The sequence below is a fragment of the Sinohyriopsis cumingii genome, chromosome 7, assembly GCF_028554795.1.
Source record: "Sinohyriopsis cumingii isolate HCF-2022 chromosome 7, ASM2855479v2, whole genome shotgun sequence".
NCBI lineage: Eukaryota > Metazoa > Mollusca > Bivalvia > Unionida > Unionidae > Sinohyriopsis > Sinohyriopsis cumingii.
Window position 1 is genome coordinate 119,564,869 of NC_142967.1, and position 13,771 is coordinate 119,578,639.

The window sequence follows — 13,771 nt, forward strand, 5'->3', positions numbered from 1 at the left end:
ACGAGTTTGAGCAAAAGTGTCCTAGTCGCTCATGTACTAGAACAGACATTCCCTCTCTCATACTGGCTCGACAATGCATGCGAGTAATCATGAAGTTGTTCGCACATAGATTGCTAACTAACGTGTCGAAGGCGAATTCAGAAACTACAATTAATGAATGAACTATAGTTGGACTAGTCGAAACCTCATGTATTTTTCTATGTTGCCGGGGCTTAAGCGTATCGGTGAGTTTAACGCCGTAGCCACTGCTTACGTAATCAAGTGACCTCATACTCACGCAGGGTATGAAGCTCTACATTGTTTAGGTAAATTCTTAACTGGTGATTGCATGCATTGCTCCTCTGTATGCCCCAGTGATGTGACAGTGGTCAAGGATTTTGTATTACTGGAATTAAAATGTTCTTCATCGATCCAGTAACGAGTGGCTGCAAAAACTTAAAAACGTTATTACTGGTCATAATCACGAATGCTGTTGAATAGAGGTGCTGTCAAATCCATTACGCTGTAACTTCAATCGAATTAAGAAACAGCTCAACTGGGCACGACGCAATATTTGCCCGTCGCACGTAATCACTGTTCTTCGGTGCGTGCTTGCCGTGTCGGTTAAACAATAGGGCAAGGCATTTTATCGATTCTGAATTGTTCTTGTCACTCATGCAGCAACAAATCAATCTAGATTCGTCCATGCTGCCTATATGGGGAAAGTGCAAGATAATAAAAGCCTTTACCATAAGGGGACATATTAACAGTGATACCTGCAGAATGTCAACGGCTCCGATTATTTGTATCTGCTGGCAGCATCGACAAAGGTTAATGCATACTTGTATGTGTGCAATTGACCTTGTCTATAATGATCACGATCTTTTAGAAGAAATAAGAGATGAGCCTGAACACCATTCCAATACCCATGCGAACTGCAGTATACCTTTTATAATGTCCGGCGTTTCGTTTCCATTATTTGTTTGCATTGATATTATTTACCTTTAATGGGTGGAACTTTATCCGCGAGAGGCAGACCCTCCAAATTCAATCTTTTCCTTCATACCTCCTTAGATGATCCCTACTGCGATACGTTCACCAGCACATTGTCCCGCAATCGCTTTTAAGTCATGGACCAGATCTTCGTCAGCGCGTTGACGTGTACAGATATAATGTGATGCTTTAGAAGCAAGGTCAAGGTCAAGCAGCATTAACACAATTCACATGTGCTTCACCGGGCTTTGGCTGGTTGTTAGAATTGAGTATTATATCCAGCCGAGTATCAGACCCAATCTAATTTTTTCCAGGAAGTGTCTATGGTGTGCCCGAAAACATTGTTAATGCAGCCGCCATATCACCGCAGACGTTTTTAAGGTGGAACTTATATTTTCAACAGACAATGTAATCATTTTGCTCCACATTAAACACAAATTCATGATTGATTAAAATGTGATATCGTACACAATATGAAGACATGGTTGTTTTTTATACTATATTAATCAGTGGTATCACAGAAAGGAAACTAACAGATGCTTTCAGAAAGACAAAAAAACATTTTTCCGTAATTGACTTTACCGTGCAGGCAGCACCTAAACCGTCCTAGTATGGAGATATTTTTTTAAACTCACTTTATGCACTGATCATTATTCCAGCTGAATTAGGAAAACAACTGTTGCTGAATATGGTTTTACGGTGGTTGAAGTGGAATCGGTTCAATGTAGTTGTGTCATCGGCTGCTTATCAACAGTGTTATGATGTTCTGATGTTCTCAGAGATTTCCAACAAGCGTTGAGTGAAAGGGTAGCAATTCCACTGTTGATTTCTTGCCCTCCATCGATGAAGTGCCTACCATTGACAACTGGGATGCAAACGAAAAGAAGCTTGTTGTATACGACAGAGTACTACTTGAGCACCAAGTCAATCTAACGCAAATATTTTCACCAGGTCCAATCGAAAACACAGATTTCATCTGTTTGACTCAACGGTACGCACATGTGCCTAAAGTTATTCGTGACAACTGTAACATGTTAATGATATTCATGGTGCTGCCGACCACACGTTGGATGAAGTTTGTAAAATGTTTACGCGGGTCACCTCGAATGTACAGTTTTTCACCATTGAATTGACCGAACATCCAGTCCCGGAGATAATATCTCTGCACGTCTGGACAAGAATGTAGCTCATATGACAATTTTACAATCAAAACCAATCATATAAAATGTGCGCCAGTGATGCCATAAAGTCACAGAAGCGACGCTGTAAAGCTGTTTGTGAATATCAAGAATTAATTCGTAGCGTTATTGCAGGTCAAAGATATAACTCACTCTCAGCAGACTGCACGATAAGACCTCACAGAGGGTTTTGAATAAGTATTGGCACCGCTGATTAAACCCATAAAGGAAATTGCAGGACGGGCAGAGGATGTTTAATAGACAAAGCGAGCATGAGAAGAACAAGTGGCAGCCTTAACTGGAACAAAAGAATAGACGAATCCAACCTGTAAGTTACCTAAACCCACCAGAGATATAAAAGAGCTAAAAACGCAAGCGCAGAGACTGGTACGCGCTTGCAAGCGCTAATGGCTGAATTTAAAGAAGTCTTTAATGAAATCGGCGAAGCCGTTGATGTGCATACAAAAAGCATATGTGTACTCAGTAACCAAAATACAAAATGTATTACCCGAGAACAAGTCGCAGATACAAACCCCGGTTCAGTCCTTTACCGAAAATATTCGCCAGTTGATCACCATAAATATTTTTGTCGATGCAGTTGACTTGCTCATCAACTGATCAAAGTACATGGTAAAAATACCCAATAAGACACATAATAGGCAAATGGATAAGGAATGGCCTAACATAGTATTCAGGGAATTTATTAGAAAGAAACAACTTTGGTAGAAACGCTTAATGCAAAAGAACTGAAAAAGGTAAAACGTTATAGAGAGAATACTTGAAAATATAGGTACCTTAACAAGACACCGTTCTAGAGACCCCGATTCCGACTATGAATACCTTACAGAGGAAAAAGGAAAAATGCGTATATCAGGAAAAGTAAAAAGCGTGATGCGACCACACAGAAAGAATAATTAGTTTTGCTTCCACCAGCAAAACCCAAAGAATCATAAAAATAGCAAGACAATTATACAATGGCACTTGAAAATATCACTAGGAAACCATTCGGAAGTCCTTTATCGTGTTAGGGATGTAAATTTGACAATTAATTGAAGAAAACGTGAGTTTTGCCGTCCTTGGCTTGGGACACGGTCAAGCTAGACCTATAGAAGTTAATGTTATGGCTATATATGAGATCCCTGTGCATATCAGTAAGAGGCAACTGATGCGATTATTGGGTATGGATCGATATTATCGGACATTTTTCAGTGGATATGTTGTATCATTCATGAAATGTACTCACCTTCCATATTAATTATATGTATGTTTCACCAATATGCAAAATAAAGTTTCATTTGATAAATAATTTATTTCTTTATGAGTGGAGGTATTATGCCTATCTCTATTATGTGTATTATTTTCATGGGTATGGTTTGTAAGGGTCATTTACTTGCTAATATTTTAAGTAGTAATTTTCTTATTAATTGTAAATTCTCATTTTAAAGATGGATCATTGTTGTATAGTGCATCGATCGACCTACACAGTTCTAAAGTTGAGTTGTACTAGTAATCCGAAGGAAACATTAGTGGCTGAACTTCAGGACACGAGTTCTGAAAGGCCAGGAGTACCTAACTCACGATTAGTTAGTTTATCAAACTTGACCTTGCTGACATTTAAGATATTCTAATGTAACCCTTTCTGTCTTGCGTATCAGCTTTGTATATATGGGAATTATTTCATAGAATTAGCCACGGATTTACATATCCATATGCCCGACTCCCGGGAAAAGCTCAGATTCGGTTCATGCAAGCTCATATTTGCAATTTTCTAGCCCGCGAATAATTCCGCATATTTGAGAGAGGGATATAAGATACAAGAAATTTTATTGAATACCAATGGTCTGGGTAAATATAATAACTATGTGCAATCTAGTTTACCGACAAGAGTTGTGTTCATTTCCAAATGATTTATGTTCTGCAACTTTTATAACCTCTGATCTCTCCACAATACTTCTATCAAAACCTGTAGATAACGTTTATATGTAGTGCGTACTTGGCTAAAGTTGATTTCATCTGCTGTATGTATCGTTTATATCTTCTAGTCAATGTTCATGGCAGGCTCGCATATTTTCGCACATTTTCGCAAAGACGTAATAATAAGATTATTTACTATTGAAAATTAGTTTCGACAAATAAAAAATAAATATTTTTATTTTAACTTATCAGTTACATTGTAATCGTAATATTTGTTATGCATCAGGGATCCGCCCAACTTCCGGTCCTAAATCAGGGATCCGCCCAACTTCCGGTCCTAAATTAGCTTCGGGTAGTTTGTCATTTTGTGACATATAGCCATATATAATATAGAATAATTATTATGGAATGCATACCATTGAATAAGCATATTTCTTCCAACGTACAACACTACTAGCTAGAATGAATATAGCACAGAAAAATATATGATAAATACAAATACTTAATCTATGATGTAGATCACATTAACTTTGTTTTTTGGGGGTGTAACAATAACCGCGATGTATCCAATTATCAAATTGCATGATTCAAACATTTAACGTTACACAAAATAGTGACTTTAAACAAACTTGCAACAATGCCATTGTAGAATGAAACAGAAGTCCGAAACTGTCTTTGAAAAACATTCACTTTTATGGTTAGTTGTTTTTTTATAGCCCGAGGGAAGGCAAGATTGTGGACACAAATAACGGAATCAGGAATGATACTGCAAGGCGAGCGTGTTTAGAGTTCGGCCCCAGGGAAGAAATAACATACTCAATGATTGCTGCCGCAGGTCACTTTTAGTGACTTCAGTATAGATTATCTATATAAATAAACATAATTCAAGGCAAAGGATACACAACTTTATATCAAAGTTACTGATATGATGATTTACATGTATAATGAAGTTCAAGTGCTTGAAATTTGGGGCTCAGACCGCCAAACAATATAAATAAAAACCACATGAAATACATAATGCGAAAGAACGATTGACTATTAAGCCAGAAGATTATATTAATGGACAACACACACACACACACACACACACACACACACACACACACACATATATATATATATATATATATATATATATATATATATATATATATATATATATATATATATATATATATATACATACATACATACATACATACATACATACACATAGACACATACAAACACACCTATATAAGATACATCATAAAAACTGAATGCCCACACTCCAATAAATACACATACATATATATGCGCAGGATTCACATCCGTAACAAGATGAAGAAAAAATGACAAAAAAGTGGGGAGTTTGTGTAGGGGCGGCGGTTGGAATTAGAACTTAAAATTCCACAACAAATATTTTCTGAATCCAGGATTGCGTCTCTGCTCCTCTGCAGTTCAGTTGAAAGTGACGTTAATTACCATTCAAGTAACTGTGCCTAGTTGCAAGCCCTGACTAATAATTGGCCAGTGAAACCCATGTGACCACTCCGGGGCAATTCAATTTGCCGTTCCGGGATATGTTCACTGTCATAACAGCTTAAGGTAAAAAGTATACCCAGCCTCTTCACACCACCCATAAATGTACTTACGCAGGCATCGCAGGCATAAGTAGTTATATGATTCCAACAATTACACTTATTCGGATGTCAACAATGTTATGTAATAAATGAAGGTTACCCAACGGTTTTTTGAAAGCCTTCCCTTATATAATTATAACAACTACACTTATTCGTATGTTAGCACTGTATGTAAAAATGATATTCTTGTCTGGTCCCTTTATTTCAATTATATGTATGCTCTAGCACGGCATAAAATGGACAATAAATGCTTATTCTTGATACAAACGTATTCAAGTCATCCTTACCGAGCAAGGAAACATTCTTTTCAACGTTATGATGCCTCCAGTAGAATTTAAATTTTTAAACTTCGATATTGTACATCTCGACGAGTTTACATTTGTTCTGGTGGTACAAATGTGTAGTTAGTATTCACAGGCATAAACAATTCCTGTTAATCGTTATACATACTGTCCCAAAAAACTTACATTTATCTACCACAGTCTACTATATCCCCATTACATTAAGATTAATTTTCAGTAGCTAAGTCTTTTTTCAGTTTTCTCTTGATTGTGAATTCAAGGTCTTCTTATTTTATGTTTATCTTGACCAATACAAAATCAACAAAATCAACGCACGTACATATTTTTGTATTAATACATACATATCTACTGGAATATATGTAATATGAAAAACGTATATATATATATATATATATATATATATATATATATATATATATATATATATATATATATATAACATCTTCTCTAAACATTGTATTTTTCTGTACTGATGCTTGGTTTTCAATCTAACCCATAAGCTTCCGGGTCTTCCAGGGGAAGTTGTGCCATCGTGTTTGCGTCGTTAATATACCCTTCAGACTTGTAGCCATAGCCACAGTGGCAAGAGGTGTGTGTGTGTGTGTGTGTGTGTGTGTGTGTGTGTGTGTGTGATTTGGATTTTTATATAGCTTTAACAATGTTCAGTCATATGGATACGGTGGTCACAGTGAGGACGTTTATAGTAATGTATAAGCTGGAACAGTCTTTGCAAACGCACAGCCCGAATTGGCTCATTTTAGCGGAGCCCCAGTGAGTGCGGGTCCTGATTGGGCCAAATCGGTCTAATCCTTCTAAGGCCGACCCTGATGACTAGCACTGGGGCATTATCCCGTAGACATTTAGCATCATCCCTAATCCAGTCAAATTACTCTGACACCAGGCCAGTCAGTCCTAACACTAACACTAACACTAACCTCTTAATGCTGAGAGCAAAGTGCGACAACTGCCTGTACTATTTTTTAACTCTTTGGTATGAATCGGCGTGTGTTCGAACCCGCGACCTGGAGCATCCGAAGTGGATCTCTAACCAGTTAGGTCACAGGAGCAGTCGAAACATATACGAGCCAGACGATGTGCTGGTAAAGGCACACTATTAAAAACCTGAATATCAAACCTTCATAAAATGGTGCCAATTTTTATTCATATTCTCTATTCAGACCTTTGATTAGAATTGACATCAGAAATAAAATTAATTTGCAAAACACAGATTTTCTGATGTATTTCTTTTTACGGTGCTTGTTGAAATATTCTGCACTACCATTTTTTACTTTCTAAACAGCACTTGAAACATCAAATAAATCTACAAATAAAATATCTGCTTAGATGTAATGTGATTTTGATTTTTAACGTAGCTTTAAAAAACTTTCAGTCATATCGCTACGATGTTTGCAATGTGGCAGTTTATAGTGATGTCAAACAGTGGGGCATCATGCAACAGATATGTAGCATGATGTCCCACCCAGTCACATTATCCTGACACCAGGCCGACCAGCCCTAACACTAACCTCTTAATGCTGAACGCCAAGCGAGGCAGCTGTTAGTACCATTTTTTAATTCTCTGGCATGACCCGGCCGGGGATCGAACCCACGGCCTCCCGCATCCGAGGCGGACGCTCTAACCACTAGGCCACCGGAGCGGTCATCTGCTTAGATACTAGTGCATTCAAAGATACCTTAGTCATATCGTATGAGTGAAGAGTAAATAGCTTATAGTACCCGTCACCTTAATTAATTGTATATGCATTATACATTTCAGACGAAACCAAGATTATTCCCACGTAACGAGGACTGGAAACAAAATATATATTTTATTTTTGTGATCTTCCATATACCATATGGAAAATATTAACCTGAGGAATTCGTCGTTGAATAATATACTGTATAAATATGGCCTCTTACTAATTTCATAACACATGAGTAGTTAACATATTGTCCGACTTGTAAATTGAAGTTAGTAACATTTGGTCTGATGTAAACACTTAAACATTAACCTGAATACAAGCAAAACCAGGATCGGATGTGTTGAGCCGTTTTTAGCGTTCAGAATATCCCTGGTTGTTGTATGGCACTATTAAAGGTTTAGTTTCCAAATTCAATAAACAACTTTCTGATTTTGTATAACTATGTTCTTCTTTAAATATGGTTCAATCGTACTGATACAGTTATACAAATCTTTATTGCTGTCACCTCAGGAGGTATTATTGTTTCACATGTCTTGGAGCAGATCGTCGTAACTTGTATATGTGCTCACTCTCTCGTCTGTCAATCCCAGGGGACAGCCGTCTCTGGAATTGGGTGTACCTTAAATACGAAATGGATAGGATTCATCGCTTATTCTCACTGTGAATTGGTAAAAGACTTTCGTTGATTATGTAGAATATTAAAAGTAATGGGAAAAGGCTCGTTTGATAATTCTGATATGCAAAATCAACGAACTGAATTGAATACGACTTTCATTTTGGGCAACTGAAACTACGTTATAAATAAATACATGATGTCATTTTATTTTAACCAATGAGAGTACAGTATTCCATTCAGCGCTTTGTTCTTGCATATAAAGCTGGCGCGATCAGGTACATGTCGAACAGTGCCGTGGGAAAATTATTAAGCATTCCTTAAAGGTATGATATTAAGCCAAACTATTGATAGGGATTCACGGTCGAATGCCTGAGTCAAAGATCGGTACCAAATTTGCAAAGCCAGTATAAAAAAACAGCCCCAATTCAGAGCTCCACCTTGGCAGGTTCGCCCTAGAAAGGAGCACCGAAAAGGCCCCGGGACGAAGTTCACAGGCCACTTCCCTTTCGTACGTACAAGGGTGGATATATCTAGGGTCTTGCTTCCTGTACAGAATATATCTTCCTTTGATTTTGTTTGGGTGCCAGGCTAAATAATTTTTCACAGTCTTGGTCAGGCGTAATGGTTGATGGCTGGGTCCTTTCTAAGATAAGAGATGGTTGCTGGATTCAATTCTGGTAGCAGATGCATCTCATTTAAGATCATTATCTATCCCCATATTCCATTATTTTGGCGATTGATTGTTCCCTCAGACTAGTCCTGTCTTGCTGTTGGCCCAAAGTGAACAGGCTGGGTCTTCTATCCAACTTAGAGTAGTCAGGGCTCAACCCATCTCAAGGTTTGGTCAACATGAGGGTAAATTTAATCATAGATAGAGGGTTTGTCTGTGTTCTTCTGGTCAAGAGTAAACACGGTCCTGTCCCGACTGGAGACACTCATAATCAAGACTGCATTGTCAGCTTATTGTTTTCTCACTCAGATGGGGACATTGAACTCCACAGGTGACATGTTTTCTCTAGTAGAATCTTCTATGATTTGTGTAGTAGAAAACGTGTCATTCCTTGTTGTTTGGTGAAGCAGAAAACGTGTCAATCCATGTTGTTCTACTGTCTTCACTACCTTTGAGATCCTTACAATCAAGACATTTTTCGTCCTCACATTAGCATCTAGGAGACGAAGGGGTGTGCTTCAAGCCCGAAACATAGCGCATGGAAAGTATTAGATTCTATGGGAATTATGAGTCAGTTTCTTTTCTTTGCCATCAAGTATTTTTCAGCCAAACTTCAGCTTCCTTTTATTGCCCGACTTCGACTGAGACAGCCTCATCCATATATATGCTGGGTTGACCATGGTAGGCATTTATGTTCAGTTAGGGCTCTACTTTTTCACAAATCGGCCTGTAAAGAGAGAAAAAAGGATAGCAAGCGTCTTTTCCTCTCCATTATATGTTCAGCTGATACTCCAGCTTTCTTGGTGGATTGCATTAACTATTAAGAGAATTTGACAGTCACAGGCTGATAGGAACATGTCGTTCGTGAAAATCATTCACATGAGGTTCAAGCCATTGCTGCCTCATGTAACTCATTGATATTGAACGATGTGATGAAAGCCTTGGTTTGGTACTCTCATACCACTTTCGCCTCATTAGCCCACCGAAGCGAAGGAATTTTCTCCGTGGGCCTAATCACCCTTCAGAAAGTGGTCCATGTGGATTCCATCCCACAGTAGCCTCCAGCTTTTATTTGAGGGTAAGTATTCCTTGTGTTTTGGGGATCATCAGACCTCATACGAAACTGACAAATGCAGTTAAGCAGTATGATCATGTATGGTATTATTGATATAGATATGCATCTTTTTTGGGGGGTGGGGGTTGAAAACCACTTGTAATGATGTAATACTTACCTGGTGCTATTGCCAGACCCCTTCTTCCGCTCTGCACTGATGTCCCACTAAATTAGGCTGCTCCCTAAAAAATGATGAGTACCAGCATGCATGCCTAATATGTGTGAGGTTCTCCTGCAGGAGTGATAGTGTTCTGGAAGTCTCTGGTTCATCCCAGTGGGAGTATGGAATTTTCATCCTTTGGTTGAGGTATTTCATCGTTAGAATTAGTCTCCACCCACCCCAAAAAAACAAAAAACAAACAACAAAACACACACACACACACACACAAAACATAGTTAACGTACTGTAAATAAATATCCGGTGTCAGTTCCATTAATCACACCATCTTACTGCACATTATTATTATATAATATATATATTATATGTACAGCTTCAGTGATGTTTCTAAACGTTCTTTCACATCATCAATCATACATGCTTGCATTCTGCCAGAGATTTATGCTTGCACAATTCAATGGAAACTGATTGCAGAAGAGGGGAAATTAGTCTGTGTCTGAGTATGTCTACATATCTAGGTTCCTTCCTTCGCCTGTGTGATCCTGATTCATTGTACGATAAAATGTCCTGTTCTTACTCATGTTCGTCATATTGTCATTCCATTTTATTTCTGTGTTCAGCTGGATCATACAGGTATCAGCTATATGAGTGTGGATGACTTGGTGCAGAATTTGCCAAAGCTTGGTTATATAACAACACTGAAATTATTTGTAGATAGAATATTAAGAAAAAAAAAACAGGAATCACGATCTCAGGGGAAGAAAGAAAACCCCAGCTATATTTAATTGTACGTGCCAAGTTGGGCATTGCGAAAACTAAACATTGTCATTATAAAGTTCCAGCAGAATTCCGAGATAAATGTATTTCAGAGTCATTTTGAAGTGGTGAAAACAAACTATGGCAAGACATTGTAATATAAATGCTTTTGAAGAAAACCGGAAAGTAGAACTGCGACAGATAGATGATGAAAAGCAAGAAAGTACAGCAAAAAGAGGGGAAACTCGCAAAATTGAATTGCCAAAGAAAAGTTCGTAGATAAAGGTAAAGCACTTTTTCCCAAATAATCATGTCCCATTTGGTAGTATTGTGGATTTTATAGTTAAATTAAAAAATTTTCCAAAGGTGAAATCCAAAAAGGAGACAATTGAAGAATTATATGGATCATCAAAGGTACGTTTGCTGAGACTTTATATTGTCACAGAGAAAAAAAGTTCAGTCAATACAGAAAGTATCACTCTTCAAGATCAAATAACGCTACTTTCTGAGGCACTCACTGACGAAAACACTATAAGCTTACCAGAAACTTTACAACATGGCTTTGAGTCCTATCACAAACCACCTGTACGGTTTCTGAATAGAAATCCTAAAGAGTCAAACTGTGAACAAGCTGACTGCATTCTGATTACATGTCCTTTGAATGTAGCAGTACCAATACATCTTCAGTCAAAAGAAGAGTTTTCATTTGAGTCAGTGCTGAAAGTCACACCCAGTCATTCACAGCCAGTTGATGAGTCAGTATTTGAATCTGTTGAGAGCCTAAGCACCCCAAGTCACGCACTTCAACAAGCAAGTTGTACACAAAATACCATCATGCCTCCTGTTGTATTAGATTCTTTGTTAGACCAGCCTTGTTCTGACGATTAAATATTTGGTCACCAAGGGGATTGCCATTTTTATAGCAGATCAGATTTAGATGACACAGTGCCTTTGAATGAGAGTGTTAAGAAAGTAATATTTAAGAGAGGCCATGTGTTTAATGACATGATGAATTATTTTCTGTATGTCACCTTTGATCCTTGATTAAATCAGTTACAGGTATAACTTGTGTCTGAAAGAGGTGAGTATGCTGGGTGTGTTTGCTAAAAGGTTGTATCGGAATTCTGGGAGACCTTCAATATTTAAACATACAGTTGGATCTGACATTAAAATCCCAAGAAATGTGCATATCATGAAGGGAGAACATTGGGAGGCAGTGGCCAAGGGACTCATATATCGATTTAAACAGGAAAGCTACCTGCCCATTCATCTGTCGCAAGTTTTTCTTCAGAGATGCATTGATGGAAAGGATGTCCAAGATGAGAAACTGTTGGATACTTTTCTGTCTTCTCTGCCCACTATTGGTAGGGAAATCTTTGAAATGGCACTTAATGATTTTGATAGCATAGATGAAGAGAATCTTTGTGATGTATTTTTAAGCTATGAAACACGCATTATGCCTACAAGAGAAAACATCAGAAAGCTAGTTAAAGACATCTCTCACCATCAGATAGTGTAAAAACCTTAATTTGTATCAGAGTGCTGGTCACCATTACTTCAGTGTTATTTGAGATTATTGCTACCCATCACATGATTTGAGGAAGTGTACAGAGATTTGCATGTGACAAATAATAATGTTTTGAAGTTGCTTTAATTACTAGATGATATTTTAAAAGCAGAAAAGCTCACACTTGATGCTTTGAGGCAATACATCAAAAGCTGTAGTAAAGACAAACTAACAGCATTTTTGCGATTTTGTACTGGAAGTGATCTGATCGTTGGCAAACAAATTCAAGTTAGATTTACACCATCAATGTCTGCATTTACCCTGAGACCAATTACCCATACATGTGGCTGTGTACTAGAGCTATTAACTAGCTATGACAACTTTCTTCTTCTTTGTGAGCACTTTGATAATATTTTAGATAGCAAGATGTTAAGAAAAGATTTTATTTAGATGAAACTGGGTTGTGTTTTTCTGAAGATAGAGATTATGTATTGACTAGTTAGAAGATATTCAGTAAACCCCAAGAAACAAGATTTGTCTCGTCTTATCTGTGAGAAGTGAAAGTAATGGTTTCCTTTGACAGTCAAGTATGGCCTCAGTGGTTTAAGTAAGTGGGGGGTTGATACAGATTGGATATAAAAATTAGTATTTAGAGATATCAAAAGAGTTTACAGAAATGATCAGCTGACACTTGGGTCCCTATAATTTGTAGGAGTTCATTGTATTTATCATGTGCTCCATATATTTGTACAAGTTGTGTTTTATTTGTCTTTTAATTTCTTTTCATTTTATTAGTAAAACCCAGTAAGTGTAGGGAAGGACTTTATGATTCTTAAAATATTACAAACTTTTAATTGTTTGATATATTAGTTGTGTTGGTTATTTTATATAATATTTGATAATTTTTATTATGAATAACGTGTTCATCCCAGCAGTTTTGGACATATAGTTAACGTTTGTTATATATATATCTTCATTAGTTATTTCTTTGTTTTGCTTTTTCTCACACCAGTTTTTGTTTTATTCATGTAAAATGGGGGCCTCAGCTGGTATGGAACCATTATAAATAAGTTAATTATACAAGATGGGGGCCTCAGCTGCACGGAACCATTATAAATAAGTTAATTTACAAGATGGGGGCCTCAGCTGGTATGGAACCATTATAAATAAGTTAATTTACAAGATGGGGGCCTCAGCTGGTATGGAACCATTATAAATAAGTTAATTTACAAGATGGGGGCCTCAGCTGGTATGGAACCATTATAAATAAGTTAATCATACAAGGTAAAGAGGCCTAAC

At 37.3% G+C, this 13,771-nt stretch overlaps 1 non-coding gene across 1 annotated transcript; it reads right to left on the bottom strand.

The window, feature by feature from the left end:
- Positions 1–7,573: 7,573 nt before the first annotated feature.
- Trnap-cgg (transfer RNA proline (anticodon CGG)) lies at positions 7,574–7,650 on the bottom strand. Its single transcript has one exon. It is a non-coding gene; the product is annotated as a tRNA-Pro (tRNA).
- Between the last annotated feature and the right edge of the window lie 6,121 nt (positions 7,651–13,771).